Source organism: Sphaeramia orbicularis, chromosome 6 (assembly GCF_902148855.1).
Source record: "Sphaeramia orbicularis chromosome 6, fSphaOr1.1, whole genome shotgun sequence".
NCBI classification, from domain to species: Eukaryota; Metazoa; Chordata; class Actinopteri; order Kurtiformes; family Apogonidae; genus Sphaeramia; species Sphaeramia orbicularis.
In genome coordinates this window covers 23401825-23418717 of record NC_043962.1, presented here as the reverse complement: position 1 = coordinate 23418717, position 16893 = coordinate 23401825, and positions in this window count along the sequence as shown.

The window sequence follows — 16893 nt, the reverse complement described above, 5'->3', positions numbered from 1 at the left end:
AGAAATGAATAATAAATAAAAATAAATATAGGAAAATACCTGCTCACTGAAAAATACAAAAATGCTGCATAATATAATGCAATTTTATTTATTTATTTATTTATTTAAAACATGCAAAGAAACAAAATAAAACAAAATGAAGCAAATTAAGACAAAAACAAAATAACATTTAAATGAACAGAATCTATCTTCCAGTCAGTAGTGGCTGCTCGTCTTTCAGACAGGGGAAGCTCATTGTCGGCTTACATTAAAAAAACTTGTCAAGTTATTTAAACATAAATTCGTCCCTCTGTTCCATTAGCATTGTCTGCCATCGTGTGCACCTGCTAGATAGCTAGTTCACTCCGACCTAGCCAACAGTATGATTGATTTAACTATCTACAAAACGATATTAAACTCGAACAAGAAATGATTAAATTATGGAACTGAAACAAGAAAACGCTGAAATTATGTTAAATTGAAACAAGGAAGTACAATGAGTGGGTTTTCTTTACAGTGCAAGAAATGAACAAGTAATTTGGTAGTGGTTTCTCTCTCCATTTCACAGCAGAATGTGTGACAGTATTAAACTGAACTGTGTCAGTGAAGGAGGAGATCTGAAAACAGCTGTCAATCAAACGGGATTCAGCCTTTTCGACTGATCCTCCAATCAGCACATGGAAGCCCGGCGTCCAGCCCGGCCAAGCTCCGCCCACAGCTCCATTCACCCCCAGAGATGCCGAGCGTCCGGGGGCGGGACAACATCGTGGCGTTTATCCAATTACCGTCCAGTTTTGAGTCAAGGAAAAAAACTGTTCCACTCAGTCCCATTGAAGTGCATGGACGCTGAGCGTCTACGGACAAATGCACTGAGCAGAGATCGAATGAGAAAACAGAGACACGGGAATGGAGGAGAAGTGAACAACATGGAGTCTGTTGGTTTGTGATAAAGCTGATTCTGAACGAACTCGTCTGTGAGATGAACATGTTCGAACACATTTGGAGTCAATGAAATGAAAACACAACCAAACATATTTAACCAATTACCAATTAATTTAATTTTCATAATTTTAGGGGAAGCTGAGCTTCCCTTGCAGTCTGAGGAATCCCCTCTGCTTCCAGTCCATACAGGTCTGAATTCTGCACACTCGAAAAGGAGTAGGAAGAAGTATATGATATAAGTATGTAGTATATAATATATAATATAATAAATGGTGATGAATCACGATGGTTAAATAGTAAAATGCAGAGGAAATAACATGTTTGTAAGTCATCACAAAAACCAGTTCCAGTTTTTAGGGTTAAAGGCCTCAGGTGGTTTTCAACAGGATTTCCAAACCTGGTATCCAGGCCTTCATTGTTGCAGGACCATGGGCACCAAAACCCTCGCTGTGAACAACAATAACTGTTCAGCTAATGGAAATGTAACAACTCGTTGTATAATGGGCCTAAATGTATTCACCTTTTGATTTCTAAAATCAAAGGCCAAACCTCTTTTTATCCCAGCATCATTTTTTTTACTTGGCATGAGCCATAGGACCAATTAGCCTTTTGTTCTTACCTACAGACTGCCATCTGTTCACTAGCACAACAGTTCATACAGAGCTGCAGCAGGCATGGACACAGCCAGGAAGAAGTAACATGAACACAATATATAGAGTTTACTTCCTTTGTAGTTTCACCTCCTTTATTATCCCCACCCCCAAAGAAGAGGTAAGGGGTATGGTTCTGGGTTCAGTTTGTTTGATTCTTTGTTTGGTTGTTAACACTCTAGCAGCAAAACTATTGCTTCAATTCATACCAAATTGGGTTTATAGATTGCCAGTGATCCAGAATAGATCTGATTACATTTTGGGAAAAGTAGGTTAAAGTTAATTTTTTTTAATGAATTTTTAAAATCCCCCCCATTTCACTTACAATGGGTGAAATTTCACATGTCTGTAGCAGCAAAATTATTGGTTGAATTCACACCAAATTAGGTTAAAGATTGTCAGTGACCCAGAATAGATGTGGTTACATTTTGGGAAAAGTAGGTCAAAGTGCAAAATTTTTAATTCATTTTTGAAATCTTTTTTTCCCCCATTTACTTATAATGGGTGAAATTTTGAATGTCTGTAGCAGCAAAACTGTTGGTTGAATTCATGCCAAATTAGGTTTATAGATTACCAGTGACCCAGAATAAATCTGATTACATTTTGAGAACAGTTGGTGAAAGTTCAAATTTTTTCAGAATTTTTAAAATCTTTTGTCCTCTCCCATTTACTTATTAATGGGCAACATTTCAAATGTCAATAAAAACATCAATTTTGTTTCAATGTACTTCAAACTTGGCACATATATAGACACAGTTGATCTGCTGACATCAGCACATGCATAGACATGATGTAGAGGTAAGATCTTAAGCCCAAGCCCGAGTCCGAGCCTGACCCGACCCGAATTTCGGGCCGGGTCGGGCCTAAAATGTCAATCATTACGTTCGGGTCGGGTCGGGTCGGGCCGGGCTTCTCTCTCGCTGACTTTTTTTTTTTTCATTGTTCTTCTTTGTCTCTCTGCCTCTCTCTCTCTCTTCAAGTGCCGCGCTAGATTCTTAAGGACGTACTGCTGCTGTGGTTTATGGCCCAATTTTCAACTCGTCAAAATGACGGACGGCCTTAAATTTTTCCCGTCAACTCTTTAAAAAATCCGTCAATGATGGAAAATTGTCGGTTAATGTAACCTCTGCAGACACAGAAATATAAAAGATGTAAATGTTTATACAGTCTTGTTTAACTTAGATTTCGTTACAAAAGACAGGCTTTAATTTACCTCCTCCTCCCGAGTCCTCACAAATAAAATATGAAATTTCGGGTTTGCTTCGGGCTCGGGCCTGCAAATCAAGTTAATTGGTCGGTCTCGGGCTGGGTCGGGCTTCAATACTTGCGGGGCTGGGTCGGGTCGGGCTGGATTTTTTAGGCCCGATCTTACCTCTAACATGATGACATCAGCTGGATCGATGCCAAAATAAACTACAATACATGTGAGGGGCGGGGTTTGTTGTACCTGGAACCATTTGTTTTATTTTATTTTAAGTACTGTATGTGGCATTTGTCACTTTGTTTTTGTAAACAGCCAAAACTTTCTGAACAAGCAAAAATAATGGTGATAGAATAAATCTCAGAATCAAAAAATGTTTGTTCCACAGTGAATATGTTCTAAAACACAAATAAATATGTCTGTTGTACAACTGTAAGAGCGGTTTGTAATTGTGTGTGTGTTACAGAATATGACTGGACAGACCCACAGGTTTGTGGAACTGTTAATGCTTTTCCCTGACTTCTGCCTCTCAAACACACATGCTGCACACATATACACACATATAGCAAAATAAACCACAATATGTGTGAGGGGCGGGGTTTGTTGTGCCTGGAACCACTTGTTTTATTTTAGTTTAATTCAACTGTTTACATCAGTCGTGTGAAGGGAACTCACAAAGTAAGAATTTCAGTGCTCAGTGCTGCTGTGTATCTGACAATAAACTACTTGAATCCTGAATATATTTTTAAATAATCAGAAGAAAACCTATTCTCTGTTACAGATGCTTTAAGGTCCTTTTCGTAGTCACTTATTCTTATTACCTGGTTAAACACCTCTCCTGTGTATGGAAGCAGTATCTTAAAAAAATGTTTGTTTATTTATTTGGAATATTGTAATAAAATCAAACAACAAAAGATTTATATAAAAAAGAAAGTGAACTATTCGAAAATGAGCGAGATAAAGTTTAACTTATAACCTACCATCTCCTTACTCCATCCTTCACCTGCCGTAAATTCTTATGTCAGAGTCCCTATGTAACTCAGAAATCCTCACATCTCAGACTAAATTCTGTCTGTGCGTAAAACACAAAATTGCTGTAAATATAAAGGATAGACTGTCCGTTTTGCAGCAGCATTTCACATTAAAATAAACTCTTTCCTTTCCATAACAGCAATGGTGCACATATCGAAACAAAAATAAACTCTGTCCTTTTCATAACAAAAATACACACATTAAAAAACTAAAATAAACTCTGTCCTTTTCATAACAAAAATACACATATTAAAAAACTAAAATAAACTTTGTCCCTTTCATAACAAAAATACACATATCAAAACAAAAATAAACTCTATCCCTTTCATAACAAAAATACACATATTTTTAAAAAATGAACTCTGTCCTTTTCGTAACAAAAATACACCTATTAAAAAACAAAAATAAATTCTGTCCTTTTCATGACAATAATACACATATTAAAAACACAAAAAATAAACTCTGTCCCTTTCATTATAAAAATACACATGTTAAAAACACAAAAATAAACTCTGGCCATTTCAAAACAAAAATACCCATATTACAAAACAAAAATAAACTCTATCCTTTTCATAACAAAAATACACATATTAAAAAAACAAAAATAAACTCTGTCCTTCTTGTGACAATAATACACATATCAGAAACAAAAGTACACTATCCGTTTCATTACAATAATGCACAAAAATAAACTGTCATTTCTTAGCAGTAATATACTTATCAAAAATAACTATGTCCAATTCCTAACCTTACCCATATAAAAAAACAAATATAAACTCTGTCCATTTCGTGTTAATAATACTCATAAAAAACAAACAATAAACTCTGTCCATTTCATAACACAAATATCCATATAAAAATAAACTCTGTCCATTGCCTAACAATAATACCCAAATAAAAAAAACACAAATAAACTCTGTCCATTTCAAAACAATCTAAAAAAAAAAGACAATCAAAACAAAAATAAACTCTCTCCATTTCATGACAATGATACACATGTCATAAACAAAAATAAACATTCAAAATAAACATTGTATTTCTTAGCAGTGATATACATATCTAAATTAAACTTTGTCCATTTTGTTGTTATGTACTTACATAACAACATACAAGTGTTTTAGAGGATAGAAAGTCAGCACTGGCATCTGACGGTGTAAAACTCCTGGCATCCTTCTGCCCATTATTTTCCCTACTAAAATAAAAGGGAAGTTCAGAGCAGACTGCCAAAAAGCCTTGTATCTGGTCCCTCTGCTGCACTATCGACACCAGCCTTTAAGGGATTGTAGTTTCCTCTGACAATACACCATTCAGTCTGGAGATAAAAAGTGAGTACAAGTAATTCTACCCAAGGATGTGAAAGTACAAGACACAAACATCTACCAAGTGACAATAAAGTGCATTTTTATGTCAAAATTGCGAGGTATTGATCAAAACTTTAAAGCTATGGGCATGTAATAGGTGGAAGACCAGCCATGTGTCCATATTTTCCACCTTTTTGCAGTAGAAGTGTATTGACACTGACACAAAACCTGGTCAAATGGAACTGATCTTCCTTTGGAACAAAAACACATAAAAATATCTGCCTAGGTCTGCCACATGGCCCCTTTTTTGTCATTTCAGTTCACTTTTGTCACTGACTTCTCAATATTTGGATTTCTGTAAGAACTTTCTTTAAAAACACATCTCAAAACTGCTTTTCCCAGTGATAAATAGCCAAGTGCTTCTTCAAATGTTGCCTGTTGTGACAGCATGTCATCAAAGTTTTAGCACTAGCATGGAAAACACCAGCTAAAATTTGTTTTTTCACGTTAAGTCAGCTTAGATCACAGATGGACTATTTTTTTTCTCAGTGTAGCCAGGAACATCGGATTCTGTTAACGTCTCTGCGATTATGAAGATTCTTCTTTTTCCCCGGCTTTTGAAGTGCTTTGAGAGGCTCAGTGTGAAAAGGACCGTTCAGAGACAGTTACAGTATATGTGGTTTTAATTACCTCCGCCAAGGAGGTTATGTTTTTGCCAGGGTTTGTTTGTTTGTTTGTCTGTTTGTTTGTCTGTCCGTTAGTGTGCAACATAACTCAAAAAGTTATGGACAGATTTGGATGAAATTTTCAGGGTTTGTTGGAAATGGGATAAGGAAGAAATGTTTACATTTTGGTGGTGATCGGGGGTGGGGGGGCCCACGGGGGGGGCCCATTTCCAACAAACCCTGAAAATTTAATCAAAATCTGTCCATAACTTTTTGAGTTATGTTGCACACTAACGGACAGACAAACAAACAGACAAACAAACAAACAAACCCTGGCAAAAACATAACCTTCTTGGCATGGGGGGGCCCACGGGGGGGGCCACTGATCAGCCTTGGCGGACGTCTGTGCTCTCCGAGTGCTTCAAGTTAGTTCTGTGTTGTGTCTTTTATTTTCATATTTACAGGTCTTGTATCGGTTAAGTGCGCATAACCTTGACCTGAACACTCGATGCTTAGAATGGAAACTGCGCCATCTACACCTGAAATGTACTGCACTTCCAATCCTTTGTTTTCTTAAAATAATACACTGAAGAAAAAAAAAAAAAAAAAAAAAAATAATAATAATACACTGATCTACAAGTCAAATGAATCCATAATAAAAGTCGCGGAACTTTACCAAGTTTGAGTCACTAATAAAGAAAAATTAAGTCAAAATGCTGATTTGGTGTAATTTCTAAGATACAGAAATTCTAAGTTATCCAGAATTTACCCAGGAGTTAATCCTATTTGTGACAGACGTGACAAACACCTGCTACTGTCTGTCACACTTTCTGGTCATGTTCAAGTCTAACTGCATTCTGCTCTTCAATATTTGAAGTGTATTCAGCCATTTCAGGTCTGCCCTTTTATCGGACTTTTTGGCGTACTGTTAGAAGATCTCCCTCTACAAAGGCCACAATTAAATAGTACAGCCTACTCCTTCCTTTTAGCTTGATAAATCATTCTTTTAAATTGGAAGAATGACAAAACCCCCTTCTTTGGCAGATGGATATGTGATGTCATGTTTTTTCTTAAAATTGAAAAAGATTAGATACACATTGAATGGATCAATGGGGAAGTTTAATGTGGCATGGCATCCTTTTATTTCTTATGTAGAACAGCTGACAATGCACCTCGACTCTGGATAATGTGTGCTGTGTACAAAGTGATTGGGTAATTATATAGTGGAACCCTTTAATTTTTATTTTAATTTTTTTTCATTAAAATGTATGTATGTATGTATGTATGTATGTATTTATTTATTTATTCATTCATTCATTCATTCATTCATTCATTCATTCATTTTTTGTGGCATCTTATACCTCTGTTACATGTCTCAGTGTTTATATTATTTTTTGTATGTTTGAAAGACTGAATATGAATAAAAATACACTGATGAAAAAAAAAAGGGAAATTCTGAGTATTCATTAAAGAATAGGTTTTACTTAAAAGAAATGTTGGCATCAGAGCTACCAGAGCTACTTCAAAACAGTGTCTGCACATTACAATACATCCACGTTACAGGTTCTTTCTAGTAGAAGCTTTATAAATATAAGGTATACATTAGAGCTGCACAGTATAGTGCATCACAGTGTATGTATGTGCAATAGTTACATCACAGGTCCTGCATAGTAGGAGGCAATTTTTTTATTTATTTATATATCTATTTTTAATTTAAATCTTTATTTGGAACATGTAGACAGTGAAATCAAAACAAAACCAGCCAACAAAATATCAGTAATGATGCATAAAAGGCTGATAAGTAAACAAAAGAGAGAGAGAGAGAAAAAAAAAGAAATAAAAAGAAAAAAAATTAAACATGCTTGAAAAGGAGTAGGAAGAAGTAAAAACATATATACTCCTACCCCCAATCTATATTACTTATGACCTCTATATAAATATTAGCAATTGTTATTTTATAATAATAATAATAATAATAATAATAATAATAATAATAATAATAATAATAATAATAATAATAATAATAATAATAATAGGTGCCTCGATTAGTGGATCAACAGATATTTAATATTTTAGATCAGTAGATGATTTTGATCGCCAGTGGCTGTTTGGGTCTTTATGGGTTAAAGTATGTAAGATTTAGCATATTTAATGTCTGAAAAACAAACAAGTGATATTAGTGTTTATGTGTTATGTATTATTCAATTTCTTGGTCTAAAAATTCACTGTAGGACGCAAATTTTTATTTATTTATTTATTTATTTAAATCTTTATTTTGAACATGTAGACAGTGAAATCAAAACAAAACCAGCCAACAAAATATCAGTAATGATGCATAAAAGGTTTAAAAGTAAAGAAAAGACAAAAAATAAATAAATAAATGAATAAATGAAATAAAAATGAATAAAATTAAACATGCTTGAAAAGGAGTAGGAAAAAGTAAAAACATATATACTCCTACCCCCAGCCTATATTCCTTATGATCTCTATATAGATATTAGAAATTGTTATTTTATTATTATTATTATTATTAATAATAATAATAATAATAATAATAATAATAATAATAATAATAATAATAATAATAATAATAATAATAATAATAATAGGCGCCTCGATTAGTGGATCAACAGATTTTAAATATTTTAGATCAGTAGATGATTTTGGTCGCCAGTGGCTGTTTGAGTCTTTATGGGTTAAAGTACGTAAGATTTAGCATATTTAATCTCTGAAAAACAAACAAACAAGTGATTATTCAACAACATAAGTATTATTCAGTTGCTTGGTCTAAAACCTCTAATGTTACAGAACTATTTTAACGTGCAGACTTATGTAATGTCATGCACAGAATGTTCAGAGTAATGGCTTTTATTTTTGGCGTGACCAATGAAGGGCATCGGCCCGCCAACTGGGATTTCAGACTCAAGGTAAAGGAAATAACAGAAGATCCGTTTACAGGATGACTTGAAGTCCTGGACGGCGTGGAGCGAATAGAAAGTGAGAAAGACTACAACATTATTATTAAGTACTGAGACAGAGGGAGGAGAGGGAAGGTTAATTCCAGTTCAACCCAGCCTGAAGACAGCACATATTACAAGGGTGCACTCTAAGCACATGGGAGACAAATTGGATTCAAACTCCCATCTTTCAATAAGTCACTTGACTGGGCTTCTCACTTGGTTTATAAATCACTTGTGAACACTGGGAGAGAGAAGGCTGAGTAGACACTTAAAGTCTGCCTTTAGCTACAAGCAATTGTGGTGCACAGAAGAAGTGGACTCTGACCTGCAGTCTGGATCTGGGAGGAGTTTTTCTGCCAATAAAGAAAGTCATGAACCTCAGTGGTGTAGTCCAGGGTATACTCCAGTACACCTACTTATTTTTTGGTCAGTATTGCCTATACCTACTTCTAAATCCTTCTGATGCGCACCGTTCAGTAGTATCTGAGCCAAATTGCCCAATTTTTCCCCTAGGCTGGTGAAGCCATGACCCGCCCTACTCTGCCTCTAATGCCGCGTTTCCACTACGTGGAACCAGCTCGACTCGACTCGGCTCGGCTCGACTCGGTATTCCTGGAGACCGTTTCCATTACAAAATACTACCGACTTTATAGTACCTGGACGTCTTCGATGCAGCGTGTTACCTCCGTGTCGTCTGCTCAGAGAGTTGCTGAAAACTCAGTCTGCAGTGTTTACATGTCACGTTTTAGTATCTGGTCCCCAGTCCTGGAACCTCGGCGGAGGTGGTACCAAAAAAGTAGTACCAGGTACCAGAGTCCAGATCCTTTTTTGTAATCAAAACGCAAAAAGGCTGAGCCGAGTCGAGTCAAGCCGATACCACACAGTGGAAACTGGGCATAATTGGCTAGTACTCGGCACCTTCAGTGATTAAATTGGTTAACTTAAGGTATGAGGACTGAGGAGCCAATCAGAGGCAAAGTAGGGCAGGTCATTCCTGGGAAAATTTTCCTAACAAGAAAAGCACTCAGAGAGCGCAGACCTCTCCTAAGACAAATCTGACCACCACAATGTAATCATTTGTTCCTTGTGCCAGTATCAACATTTCCTGAAAATTTCATGAAAATCCGTCCATACCTTTTTGAGCTATCTCGCTAACAAACAACCAAACACACAAACAAACAAACATGCACGCAAACACACAAAGTAAAGTGATCACAATACCTCCTGACAGAGGTAACTAGCAGTTGATTGACAGGTCACTGCATGTCTCATTGAAAGATAAGCGATTATTGGAAATGTGAATGAGAAAGGCAGAATAAACGTCTGTCAAGTGAGTGACACATATGTCGAGAGAACCTACTTTCATGGAAAACATAATTCTGTGTTTAATTCACTGTTTTGACCCTTAGGGGTCCACAGTCACGGCCCTGTGACTGAATCACATGACATTTTCAACACATCATAGCATCAGAAGTTGTTCACGTAGACCACTGAGGACATTTGCATTTGAAAGGGACTTGAAACCCTCTCTCACTTTTTATTTGATGTTGATAGAGCAAATACAACCAGAGATATGACGGTTTGAAACTGGAGCAAACACACGTGAATAAAAGTATGAAAATGAGGCGGGGGGGTGCATTATATTTCTTACCATATCTTTGTCATTTTTTGTCCTTTTTCAAAATGGAAAAAATTGTCCGAATCTGCAGATTCTAATCCACAGACTGTATTAGCATTACAGGTAAGGGTGAGGATGACCCCCACCTGAACTGGCTGAGAAAACTGTAGAAAACATCTGTGTAAAGATCTGCTTTTATGTCCAATATTTGAGTATAGTTTTAATTTTTTACAATTTTGATTTTATATACCTAATATTTGGAACCAATATTCACTTTTAAAGTCTTTGAAAAGGTTCATTAAGTATCTTTGTGTTCTTTATGCAATAAATTACATATATTTTTCAAATCAGATTGGATATTTTTTGTGTGGTTTTTTTTTGCGTTTTGTGTTGATATAGTAGGTTAAAGTGAAACAAGAAAAGCACTCGGAGAGCGCAGACCTCTGCCAAGACAGAGGTAAAAATAATAGGCAGATGAGATAGATGAAGTTCTGCTGAAAAAAAAAAGATACCAAACATGGGTATGGTAAACATTTCTTTATGTAGTATATAAAGGAAAAAGTACTCAAAAACGGCTTAAATAGGCTCAGACCCCAAAGAGTAAAACTACAGGTCATATGACTGCACATGTAGAGGGGAAAATATTGTCGCTAATAGTTAAACTGTGTGAGTAGGCTAACGTTATGAAAGGCTAACGTTATCCTTTGTTTGCCTCATGTTGAACACATTTACATTCATGCAGCTGCTTGTGTGACCAGTAATACCTACAAACTGCTCCTGATCAAGACATGATAATTTTATAATAGTGACCAAATACTGCTGACAGATTTTTGGGTAAACTAAATGAGTAGTATTACATGTCAGTTTCTAAAACAGGGCATTTTTCTGGACTACTTAAAACATGGGTGTCAAACTCATTTTAGTTCAGAGGCCAAATTTGGTCTGAAGTAGGTCTGACCAGTAAAATAATAACATAATTATATATAAATAATGTGAACTCCAAACTTTCCTTACATGATGAAAAAGTTTACATCTACAAACTATCCTTTAAAACAATGTGAATAACATGAACAACCTTAAATTTGTTAAGTAAATATGTGCAATTTTAACAATATTCTGCCTCAGTTTATCATTGACGTCATGTTCATTATAACTTACAGATCACAGGGGATCTACAAATACACTAAATATTCAGTAACAGGAAGAATATTATTAAAATTACGCTCACATTTCTTAAGACATTTCAGGATTTTCATATTTGTTCAGGATATTTGTTTTCTGTGAAATTATAGTTTGTTTTAGTGTAAATAAAACATGAAAATATTTACATTTACAAAATGAAAAAAATTGGAGTTTTAAGAATTTATAGGTTATTATGATAATATTTTTCCCGCTCTGTATGTGGAACCTAAACAAAAATTTTCTGTGATCATCTAAAGCAGGGGTGTCAAACTCATTTTGGTTCAGTTTCATATTTTGCCCAATTTGATCTCAAGCGGGCCAGACCAGTAAAATAATAATAATGACAAATAATAATAATGACAAATCCAAGTTTTTCATTTTGTTTTAGTACAAAAAAAAAATCCCAATTAAATTATGAAAATATTTACATTTTACAAAAAAGCTGTGAATAACCTGAAAAAACTGAAATTTCATTTGGAGAATTAGTACAATTTTAACAATATTTTGCCTCAACTTATTATTTATATATGTACATTACACACAATGTTCCATAAACATTTGGTAACAGGCAGAATATTGTTAAAATTTTGGAGTTTGGAACTAAAATTTTAACAGTTTCTACAATAGTCCATCTCTTCACAACACAACTCCAGATCACAGTGGATCCATAAATGCACCAAACATTTAGTAACAGGCAGAATATTGTTCAAATTGCACATTTCAGGTTGTTCATCTTTGTTTTTATTTATGTATTTATTTGCATTTTATTGTGAAAGAATAGTTTTGTAAATGTAAATATTTTCACAGCATAATGTTATTTTTTCACTTAAATTTTTTCCACATGAAGAAAATTTGTTGTTGTCATTATTTATGGGTTATTGTGTTATTTTTACTGGAGATCACATCGGTCTGTATGTGGAACCTGAACCAAAAGGATTTGTTCAACCTGGACTGTTCAGGTTCATTTATGCACTTTCATCCTACAGGGTCGGAATGGAACCTTTGGTGGGCCAGATTTGGCCCCCGGGCCGCATGTTTGACACCCCTGACTTAAAAGAAAAGGCAAAAATTGAGAGTACACCCACTTCTCCATGGACCACTACACCACTGATGAACCTGCATTCCCTCTTTCTCACGCTCACAAATTCGTATTTACCAATGTGAACACCCATAACTGTTATATGCTCTTTCTATAAAGTTTCACTTTTATGTGTTGTTTTTTTTTTTTTTTCTACTGATGCTAAACGCAGCGCAACATTTTATGTGTTTTACAATGTAGGCTTCTGTTACATCATACTGATTGGTCTTTTGAGTTTAATGGAACATCTGCAGTCAAATAAAGCACTGTATTTCCAGTGTTACTACCCTCCAAAATGGCCATTAGCGCTGTTTGCATTTCTATTTGCTAACAGTTTGTGACTTTACAGCATCCCCCCATGGCCTAAATGGATAGATTGAAAAAGATGGACAACAGTTTGTGAACGTTTATTGTTGTACGCATGCACGATTTCCACATCTGTTATTTTTAGCCATCTGCAAGATTTGTTTGTCCACCGTAAACCTCCATTTGATGCATCTGTGACCTTTATCTGTAGTGGTAAGAGTTAGGTAACCATATGTTGTGTGTTTAAAAATGTATGGTTGCTCTATAATGGAAGCCAGATTCAGAACTTTACATCCTGTGTCAGACGTGCCAATAGGTAGCTCTGCTGGAGGCATTTTCAGTATTGATTTATTTAGAAGATGGAGTACAAACAGGAAGGCCTTATTAGTGGTAGAGGAAGTCAGGCTAAAAGGACAACAGGAGGTTGATGCACTTCATATATATGTTGAACCATTAAAAAAAAAAAAGAACAGATGTTTTTGTGCGCTAGTGTCCTACATATTGCACTTTACTCCTGCAGCAATCTACTCCATAAAACATAACCAAAAACGACAGAGCCATATTTGTTCGACTTTAACATTTGTGTTATACTGACTGACTGAAAATACACCCATGAAAATATATATAAAATTAGTAACTTTAACCCATAAAGACCCAAACATCCACCTTTAATCACAACCATCTACTGTAACTGTTTAATACGTGTTGATCCATTAATCCACAGGTGTCAAACATGCGGCCCGGGGGCCAAAACCATCCCGCCAAAGGGTCCAATCCGGCCCGCGGCATGATTTCACAGAGTGCAAAAATCACACTAAAGATATTAACAGTCAAGGGTGTTGAACTGATTTTAGCCCAGTGTGATCTAAAGTAAAATAACAGTCTAATAACCCTTACAATAAAACGTGACCAACCCGAAAACTAAGTACGATTTTAACAATATTCTATCTGTTACTAAGTGTTTTGTGGATTTGTAGATCCGATTTGTAAGTTGTGTTAATAAATTGATACATAATATTGTCGACATTCTTATTTTAGTTACACATTCCAATCTTCAAAATTTCAACAATATTATGTTTGTGTAACATTGTGTGTAAATGCATATGTACAAGTGATTAGTTGAGGCATAATATTGTTAAAATTTAGCTTATTTTTCTTAAGAAATGTAATTTTTTTTCTGATTATTCACATCTTTTTTGTGAAAGGATAGTTTGTAAATATAAATATTTTCATAATTTAATGTTTTTTATTGCACAAAAAATGAAGAGAAAAACTTTGGAGTTGTCATTATTTATAGGTTTTTATGCTATTATTTTAACGGTTTGGCCCATTTGAGATTGAATTGAGCTGAATGTGGCCCCTGAACTAAAATGAGTTTGACACCCCTGCATTAATCCTATCAATACATGCAATCCTTTAATCCACAGGCGTCAAACATGTGGGGGCCTGGGGGCCAAATCTGGCCCGCCAAAGGTTCCATTCCGGCCCTGCAGGATGAAAGTGCAAAAATGAACCTGAACAGTCCAGGTTGTCCAAATCCTTGTGGTTCAGGTTCCACATACAGACTGATGTGATCTACAGTAAAAATAACAACACAATAACCCATAAATAATAACGACAAATTTTCTTTGTGGAAAAATTATGTGGAAAAAATGTAAGTGAAAAAAATAAGATTACACTGTGAAAATATTTACATTTACAAAACTGTTCTTTCACAATAAAATGCAAATAAATACATAAATATAAACAAAGATGAACAACCTGAAATGTGCAATTTGAACAATATTCTGCCTGTTACTAAATGTTTGGTGCATGTATGGATCCACTGTGATCTGGAGTTGTGTTAATAATAACAGATGTAAGTAGGGATGTAACGATTACCGGTATAACGATAAACCGCGGTAAAATTCCAGACGGTTAGTATTGCCATTTAAATTCTAATTATCATGATAACTGTGTTTGATTACAGCACTTTCAACACAAACTTGATCTGGAAAATGGTCAAACAATGTCCATAAGGTTCCATCTTTAATGCACATTTGTAGGTTTGATGTTTACATGTTAATATTTGAATGTTTCTGCCAACAGAAAGTAGCTACATTGTGCGTGAATATTTTATTTGAGTTTTTTTGGTTTCTTTTTTTTTTTTTTTTCAAAATACAACTTGGTTAAATCATTATATGTGTATAAGACAAGAACTTTTTGAACATTTTGAGCACATTTCAACAATACCACGATAATAATGATAACCGTGATAATTTTGGTCACAATAACTGTGATATGAAATTTTCACATTGTTACATCCCTAGATGGAATATTGTAGAAATTGTTCAAATTTTAGTTCCAAACTCCAAAATTTTAACAGTATTCTGCCTGTTACCAAATGTTTATGTAACATTGTGTGTAATGTACATGTATAAATAATAAGTCGAGGCATAATGTTGTTAAAATTGCACTAATTTTTCAAATGAAATTTCTGTTTTTTCAAGTTATTCACATCTTTTTTGTAAAATGTTAATATTTTCATAATTTAATTGTTTGTTTGTTTGTTTTTTTTGTACTAAAACAAAAAGAAAAACTTGGATTTGTCGTTGTTTATAGGTTATTAAGTCATTATTTTACTGGTCTGGCCCGCTTGAGATCAAACTGGGCTAAATATGGAACCGAACCAAAATGAGTTTGACACCCCTGCTTTAATTCTATCAATCCATGTCAATAATTGGTGTAAAATACAGTTTGTCATCTTTTCATGGTCATCAGATTTGACTGGGTTTATGCTCAGTTAATGATACATTTTGCTGAAAGAGTCACTTTTTCTTCAGTTTTCTCTGTTTTCAATATAATAATCATCAACTTTAATCTGAGCTTCAATGAACATCTATATGATTACAAAATTAAATATAGGAAAAAACCTGATTTTCACTGGAAAAACAGATTTTATAGGCTCATGAAGTGATTTTTAAAAAAAAATGTATTTCATTTATTTGCACATCATAAACCGCAAGAGAACAATTAAAAAAGACAAAAAAAAAAAAAAAACACCAACAACATTCAAACAAGTAACATCATTGTGCAGGAGAGGAGAGAAGCCAAAAAGGCTTATGTGAATACTTCCCCAGAAATAAACAATACACAGGAAGAAAAAAAAAAAGCCCCAAAAATTATCCACTATAGGAAAAAAAAAGAGAATAGGCTAAAAAAATTATCCACTATAAGAAAAAAAGAGAACAGGCTAAAAAATGATCCACAATAAGAAAAAAAGAGAACAGCCCAAAAAATCATCCATATAAGAAAAAAAGAGAACAGCCCAAAAAATTATCCACTATAAGAAAAAATAAAGAGAACAGGCTAAAAAATGATCCACTATAAGAAAAAAAAGAACAGCCCCAAAATTATCCACTATAAGAAAAAAAAAAAAGAGAACAGGCTAAAAAATTATCCACTATAAGAAAAAAACAGAACTGCCCAAAAAATTATCCATATAAGAAAAAAAGAGAACAGCCCAAAAAATTATCCACTATAAGAAAAAAAGAGAACAGCCCAAAAAATTATCCACTCTAAGAAAAAAAAGAGAACAGCCCAAAAAATTATCCATTATAAGAAAAAAAGAGAACAGCCCAAAAAATTATCCACTATAAGAAAAAAAGAGAACAGCCCAAAAAATGTTCCACTATAAGAAAAAAAAAAAAAAAACATCATCCACCTTTTCAGTTAAGGGGGCGCTGTTTACCTGAAAGGTCTTTTGCTTTAAAATTAAGGCCACCACAAAAAATAAAAGCATAGGCTGAAAATTTTTAAGGTCTTCAGCTAGTGTGGCTAATGCTAAGGAAGTAACCCACAGAAGTGGAGGTCGGTGCACTAAAAATAAAGTTATTTTAAAAATGTTTACATTAATATAATTTGCAAAGTAGCTAAACAATTAATTAAGGTTCCTGTGTCTGCTTAAGGTTAGGCCTGGGTGGTAAATGGTTAAGGTTAG